Genomic DNA, 9061 nt, shown 5'->3' on the forward strand with positions numbered 1-9061 from the left:
ATTTAATTATTATTAAGTACAAACTGTACATTTCTTAAACTTTAATATTTGTAAATAATTACTTAATATTGAAATCGTTTTGTTGTAATAAAAAATTACCTGTAGCCTCTAAGGCTGTAAGTAACTCAAAATGTATACAGGTATAGTGTATACAGATCTCAAAATTCCATTACATCACGACATCAACATTCTATCACCATAATCATATAATAATTATATGCTTATACTGCATTAGCAAATTGAAATAATAGTTAGACAACCGTTAAACAAATTTACAATTGTCGACTCAGTTGAAATGGTAAATACTAAATAGAGTTCAACAATTGAAATGTCTCAATGGCTTTGTAGATTGTAACACGAGAAACACACATGTAGACAGGGCACAAACATTATAATAAACAACAGTTATATATTCAAAATTGAAAATTGACTTCAGACTTGTGACACACTGACACCGTAACGAAGAATATTATGCGATTGCATATTTAAACGAAATATAATATTTACAATACGATATTGAGTTGTATTGTTCAAAGATTACAAGTTCAATAATAAACAAAATACATTAAATTTGTCGGTAAACCGTAACTATCTATTAAGAGGACGGTACGCCCTCATATGCACAATATGTATTTATTTATTCAGTACACCCAAGCAGTATATACAGTTACAAAACTAACATCCAACATAATATATATTATTTATGTATAAAAATATTGACAAAAAATAAAAAATGAAATAAAAGGAAACGACTTTGTGATAATATATTCTGAGTTCGTTTGTCATTTATTAATTTGAATATGAGTAAGTATTCTATAACTATATTGAACTTGTATTTCAGTACCGAATATTTAAAAATTAAATCCTTAAAGGTAAAATCGCTTATATTCACATCATCACATCAATAAGGTTATTGTTCGCTTTAATTTTTATAAAGTTGGGAATTAACTAGTAAAAAAAGTTACTTTTTCTAATAAAAAAATTCTTAGTACTTATTTCAATAATTGAGAAAATTTTAGATCAAATCAATTTTTTACATAATAGGTTTTCTTAATTTGTTGTAATTTAAAAACGAAATATACTCGTATAGATACTTAAAAATTCACCAAATATTTATATTAGCATTTTATATACGTCATATAATTTAAAAAATATTATGTAAAAATTGTGCAATTTTTTAGTTAAAAATATTAAACATTCCTTGTGTTGTTTATTTATATTACCTAACTAAATTCTAAAATATATTTAACAAGAAAATACTAACCAATTTTTAACAGACTTCAACATCCCTGACAACCTGTTCAAAGCAATTGGTCCATTTTCTAACTATCAAAATATAATTTTATATCTAAAAAAATAAATTGTGCAATAACATATTATAGTATAAAATATAATACTTTTATTAAAACTATGTAGTTGATGTTTAACCTATAAAAGAAAATATATTACACAGTTTCTGATTGTCTTCAAATACAGATCAAATGATTTAAAAATAGCTTGTAATTTAGTTATAAAAACACTGTATTTAGTATTTTATAGATGCATATAAAATTAACACGCTGCTTAATAATTTTGAAAAATCGTTTAAAAATTAAATATGGGCATTTTAATTAGTTTTTTAAAAACCAATAATATTTTTAATTTATTTAACATTTAAAAGTATATTATGTTTAAAAAAAGTTATTATATATTGTATAGGTATAAATTTCTATATTTAATTCTAAAATATTATGGACGTTTGACTTAAAAATAAATCAGTTATCAATAAGCAAAAATATATTTAACATTTGCCATTATTACCGTGTACAATGTACATTGTACATTTCGACGTGTTAGTGTGTTACAGCCTTACAGGTAAACTCAGCCATTCGATTAATGCAAACATTATCCGGTATTAATATAAGCATAATATAAAATAAACACTTTGACTATTGTGTATTATTATACTGTTTGTTTTTAATCTTTACTTCCGACATTAACCGGATACAATAGACATTAACCACTATAAGGTATGGTCGATATTACAGACTGTATATTGTTGTAAACAATAATTATGATATAATCAGACAGAGGATAGTTAGAAGGCATGATTATTATATTTTTGGGTATTATTATATGAGCTTTGAATATAAATTAATCAGCAGTTTGATTAATTCGAAACCACCTAGGATATAAAGTTTAGTATATAAGTTTGTGAAAATCGAGAGAATAATTGTGATGGAAATACATGAGACTTATACTATATAATACAAGACGATGTTATTTTGTTTCCACGCAGAATATTGGTGCAACATTGTCAGGGAGTGGCCAATAGAGTTAACTGTAGGACATCCACGGAGAGTCTTGGGACTCCACAAATATGATTACCGTATCCAAAGGGGCAGATAAGGATTTTAAGCGATTTAAATAATCTGAATCAATTTCAGCTATTATTAGGTTTAATTGTCTACCTAATAAACGCTTACAAAGTAGGTAATAAATTAAGTGTTACAATTTTAGATGGCTTTATTATAGTTATACGGATTTCAGTAGTAGGTAATAATAATATTTTGAAAGGTGTTGATGTCTTTAATGTCTATTGCTGTTCTTACATTGCGGTTTTGTCGATAGGCCTTAGCCTTATAAGATACAGATAATTATGTGTGTACATATTAATATATCGAACAGTATTAATTGGTCATATTGTATCTGTGCTATGGACGTAAAGTAGAGTTTACATAATATGTACAATGTACATATCTAGGTGACAGGTGTCATAGTGTCATGTAACATAATAATATTGTTACATTGGTTTATTATTATTCTGTAAACCAAAACCAATGATACAACTATAATAATGATTATAACAATTGAAAGAAATTTTGTTATTTTTAAATAATATTATGACATAAAAATAATAATTGATACATTAAATATATTTTATATTGTATATGTAAAAATATGAAGTTAACAGTTAACATACATTATAACATGTAAAAAAATATAATAATTAAAAAAAACCCTTCAGCAAATGACAAAAGTTGAGTAATTAGTAATTTCAGGACACTTTTTATTGCTTGAATTTTTGTGACTCTTTAAATTTATTTTTAATTGACATAGGAATGAATATTTATTAAATTAAAACTGATGATGTTACCGTGTTAATATTTTTATTATTTACCATCGGAATCATTTTGGATTTTAATTATTATCCTTTTTGCTGGTTTGCCTAGAGTAATATTTTTTATAAGAGAATTCATTAACAGAAAATATTGGTTTATCGGAACCCTCATCGATAAATACATTTTTATAAGTGATTGAATAAAAAATATAACTATGGAGTACACCGTTAAGTGTTTGTGATTTAGATTGGTGATTGTCTATCAAAGCAAGCTAGATTCTAGAGAACTTAAAGTATCATGATTTTTTAAAATTAATAATAATTATTATAAATTAAAAGTAGTTGGGATTTTGAAAAGATTTAAAATTATTTTCGAATTAAAACCATATAATTATTTAATAATTTTGTAGATAATCTATTCAAAACATTATTTTTTAATACGAATGCAATCCAATACTGTTTTAATAAAAAATCGTAACATTTTTATTTTAAATTAATTTGTTTACGGAATAAAAATTTTATTTAAAAAAAAAAGAAAACACATAAACTATATACTTCTTATAAACTTTAACTTCACCACAAATTATATATAAATATTATTGTTCAAAGGAATACAAAAATATCTGTTTCAAAGAACAAACTTCAGTTAATATTCTTTTGTTATAATAATATTTTAAATTTGTAATATTTTATTTATTTTTCTTTTTGAAAAAAAAGAGTAACATTTTATTAATTTACTATAACATTTTAATGATGTTATTTAACTATATTTTCTAAAAAAAAAGTGGGTTTATACTTTATAAACATGTACATTGTGTTTTTTTTAACTAATGCCGAATAGAAATCTTATTTTTTTTTTCTTAAAGTGTCTAATTGTATTAAAACCAACACTTATATGAATGTATTATAATTTTTACATGGAGATAATATCATAACTGTAGCGTAAAATTAATCATGGAAAAATATGTATATTTTCAAACCATCAAAAATAAATGTTTGAGAATAATACATAAGAAATCTATTTAAATCATACCGTTGAAATTTGAAATGTAAAAAAGTCCAAATAACATCTTGAAAAATGATTCATCAACTATGAATACATTTGTCAGTCAAACTTTATGATGTTATAATTACATAAATCTGATAAAGCTAATACCTATCAATATAGTGTGCATAATATACAGGGTGTCCCGTGAGGATTTAATAATGGTGATATCGAAATTCTGGTTTTGTAATAAGACTCACAGGGATAAGAACTACAATTATTTCATATTTTAATGTTTTGGTAATAAAGTTAAAAAATATATGTTTTATTTAATTATTTCAAAAAAAAAAATTAAAGATAGCCATTTTGTTGAGTTTATTTTTCTGAAAATATTGACGTTTCAAAATTTTAATTTCATTAATTTCCTGATTTTTAATATTTTTTTTAGTTTCGAGAAAAATTGTGAATTATTTAACACCGTTAATGTTATCAAACATGTGACCCGCCGCGCCGCACGCATTCCCATACGGCCGCCCGAATGTTTTCCGTGTTCCTAATAGTTATAAATTTATAATCATATTTTATTTCTCTTAAACTAGAAAAAATTTTAAAAAAATTCGTAAATTTGATCAAACAGGATATTTGTGATATAATTACGCAATCCAATATTTCAAATTCCTAAAGTATTGCAAGTTCTACAACGCTTAGACGTTAATGGTACTACGGTACTGCCCCGCTCTCCCCTACAACAGCACATACAACTCATGTATTTAATAAAAGCCTGAATTCGTATACAAACACTTTAACATAAAACGAAGATAAATATTATATAAATGTATATCAGTTGCCTTCTCTTGAAGTGCATGCTGTATCGTATAGTTTTTTTTTATGACGTATTATACACGATGAAAATAAATTTGGTCGGACGTTAAAATATTGTGTTGAAATAATAATAAAAATTAATGTAAATCGAATCTTACACACACTGGAAATACATTACCTTATGTTTTTCGTGTAAATTGAAAAATTTTTATTCGCACTCAAAAATTACCCAAGTATTCGTGGTGGGTTGTCACAATCGCTCAACACGTGGGCAGGAAGATATCTATTACCTATTGAATTATCGGAGAAAAAAAAACTGATGTTCACAAACTATTTTTTCAATGTAATAGTCGTCATTGTAAAGGCCGAGTCGAAATATTTCGCCACAGGCCATATATTGATTGCTGTTAAACAAAATACATAATAATTATATGGTTCTCAATTTGTCAACAAAATAGTCGTCCTTTCTATTACTCTTTTGTTTTATTGCTTTAGAAATACTCACTCACCGACGTTAATCAGAACATAATATTTATTTTATTTTTCACTTACCATAATTTTTCTCCAGTCAAATATCTGAGTGTGTATGTGTGTGTGCGCGCGCGCGCGCGCGCGCGTACATGTTTGTTGGGTTTGCACAAACTAAATCTCATTAAATACACACTTGAGACTGAAACTCTAGTTCAACAACATATTATAGTTCATATGAAAATTGTATAAAGTTCTCTGATATGCGAGTTATAAGTGTTATCGCCTTATCGATTTGTATATGCAATCTACGTATATATATATTATTATTTGATTCTATTTGACATTTCATTTATTTCCTTTATTTATTATTTACTTAAATCAATTAAGTGTCAATACATTAGTAACAATAGTTAGATATATGTAAACATCATAGATCATCATTGATGATACTGCCTATTAAAAATAAGTTTTTCATGATAATTAGTGTAAATAATTTAATAACCATAATAATAAATGTATAAATTATATTTCTAAAAATATAATGCCGCAGTTGATGTCGTTGATTAATTTTTTTTTTCTATATTATATCATAAACAGTTATAATTCTAAATATTATATGTATATATATATATATATTATTATCATGAAACGTGCCAATAGTATTGTCTCAGTAAGGGTTTTTTGGCAAGCTGACATATTTATCCCTCTCACCCCAGCCTCCTCCACAACCATTATACTTTTCTTTCATTGGTAGATAAATTCAACTAAAAAACAAAATAGGAAATAGTTGAATTACCAATCGAATAATGTATTTTCATGGTAATTCATTCGACGTGAAAAATTATGTTTTTAATAAGTTAGCAATCTTATCTGAAACTTGTAGAATGGATCTGTTAAATAAACTTCATTCACTAGGAGCAGAATGTAAATACATTGTCCCATTTTTTTGAATACTTCATGTTCGCCGTATTTCGCTAAAGTCAGAAATTGTACCGAAATTGCCTATACACTACGCCGGCCAACTAAACTTTGTGATAATACTGTATTATTATTATTTATATATTATCACTAGCTGTATGTCCAGACTTCGACTGGGGAAAATTAACAAATATAAAATACGGTGCTTATATCAGTGTATCTACCCCAGATGAGCACTCTGTATATTTACAAAATTAGTGATTAAAGCTATACTATAATTTTTCCTGATAAAATAATCCCTGCAGACATTGTTGTTAAAATCGATCGATTAATTTTTATCTTTTGAACTGTTTCAAGATTTTCAGAACTATTAGTAGAACAAATTATAAAAAAGCGGGTAAGTGGGTATCGCTCTGCTGTACATTAGGGGGTGGGGTGGACCTCTTACTAGGGTAGGTTAAATTTGAATGCAATGATAGGTATCATTGTATACAAAAAACGATTCTAAACGGAGACGGTTTTTCTGTCTAGGATATATTATAAATTATTAAAAATTTTCAAATCTTAGATTTAAAAAGAAAAATTTTTATGAATTTCAGCTTAAAATAATTTGCGAATTTTCGTGATTTTTACGTATGTTGTCAAAATTAAAAATTGAATGCTTGTAAAAAAAATTGTGACTATGCATTTCTTTTATTTTTCAACTACTATTGTAAAAATATTTTAGGAGCCTTGTATTAAATTTTCAAATCTTAGATTTAAAAAAAAAACTTTTATAAATTTTTATCTAAGATAATTTGAACATTGCTGTAATTTTTAAGTATTTAGTCAAAATTTTAACTTTAAATGCTTATAAAAAAAATCGTGTCTATGTATTTTTAATATTTTTCAATTGCTATTGTTACAATGTGTTAGAACTATTAGAAGCCTTGTATTAAATTTTCAAGCTTTTCTACCCAACAAATAAATATTTATTGAAAAAAAAAACTAAAAAAGTTGAAAAATTAAAATGTCAGTAAACAGCTCAAAACAAATCTAAATATTTTAAAAATTGTATCAAATATAGAAAATTCTTAAATAAACATTGAGTGAAAATTTCAAGTATCTGCGGTAATTTGTTTTAAAATTACACCAAAATAAGAAAATTGCTAAATGTGAAATGAGCGAGTTCGGCGAACAGTAAACATTTTTTTTCAACCAGATTTCATTTATCTACAGCAGTCATAGACTAATAGACTACACATTTTACGTCATTGTTTGCTTTGAAAACCATAAACAAAAAATAAACTGACTATACCAATGGATGGTAATATTTCCGTTACTATTTTCATTTAATGTTTTATTTTATATTTCATCTTTTAAGACTTGATCCTTATTGTATTTTAATCAAAAATTATGATCTTTGTACAACACCTCACGGCTCACTGTTATAACAGCTGTGTTGGTAAAACGCGTAGTTTTCAACTGTGACACACACACACAGACACAACAAACATGATGGGGTTGAGGTCGAGGGCTAACTTGGTAAAACTTGAGTATATATTTTATTGTAACACAACATTTTATTTGTTGCGAAAGTGTAACGAAAAATAATTGTGTGTACCACTACATAAATTATATTCATATCGAACGAAAATATTGTACCTATAAATGCAAATAAAATAACTATAGAGTATAGACAATAAGTTAATACAATAATACATCAAATCGTGTTTTATTTATTTCATATTGAGATAAGCGAGACATGCCAGATACCAAGTCATGGTTGCACAGCTTAATACGTTATACGTTTATAATAAGTAGCTTTCAAATTATTAAAGACGTGAATAACAGTCCCCTGAATAATCTAATTGATACCTATATGTTAACTGTTTATTATATAGTGCAATGTTTAGTAATGTTTAGATTTTTGATGTTCACTGTGCCGTAGAACAGTGGTTCTCAACCGGTGTACCGCGGCACAATACTGTGCCGAGAGATCGACTAGGTGTGCCGCGAGAAGTTACTGATATTTGTAATTATGCTGGTAAAAATATTGAAAACGGTAATTTATTTCATTACATTCGTATTGAGTGTGCCGCGAAAATTTGTGATGTATAATGATGTGCCGTGAGCCCGTGAACCAAAAAAGCTTGAGAATCACTGCCGTAGAACACTGTCAAGGTATTAGGGCATTGTAGTAACAGTTCTAGGCTCAATGCTTTTTGCTGCAATCATTCCTAATTTCAAAATGTTTTACCTAAATTATTCCAACTTTTGTTACCTAGGGAAAAATTTGAGTTTCACTCAAGTTGAACATTTTATACAATTCTCTTCAATATTAATCGTCCTTATCAGTGAAACCGGCTTTCGGCTTTCGAATATTTACCCGAGCTTTTTATTTCACACCTTTTGATTAGAGCATTTCGAATATTTTTTTATTTTTATCATGTAATATGCAATCTGTACAATTTAGTAAAAAGTAATATAACAGGCGAGAAAGACGTGATTAAAGAAGCCACCCATTAGTGACACTTTAGCTCAGTTTCGAATATAAATACCTATATACTAACCTAACCCTAGACCATTTTGAGATGACAATTTTCAATTTATGAAACAACGTCTACATATATTTTTAAATATTTAAAATGAGTGATGTAACAAACATGTGTGGAACACGACTTATATACTATAGCTTTGTTCCTATCGATCGCCATACGTCATCATTTTCATAAGAATGTTCTGTTTCGGATTATCATTAAATCCCAAAATGACTTAATATCTCT

The sequence above is a fragment of the Diuraphis noxia genome, unplaced genomic scaffold, assembly GCF_037042655.1.
Source record: "Diuraphis noxia isolate RWA-SAM2 unplaced genomic scaffold, SU_Dnox_SAM2 contig0003, whole genome shotgun sequence".
NCBI lineage: Eukaryota > Metazoa > Arthropoda > Insecta > Hemiptera > Aphididae > Diuraphis > Diuraphis noxia.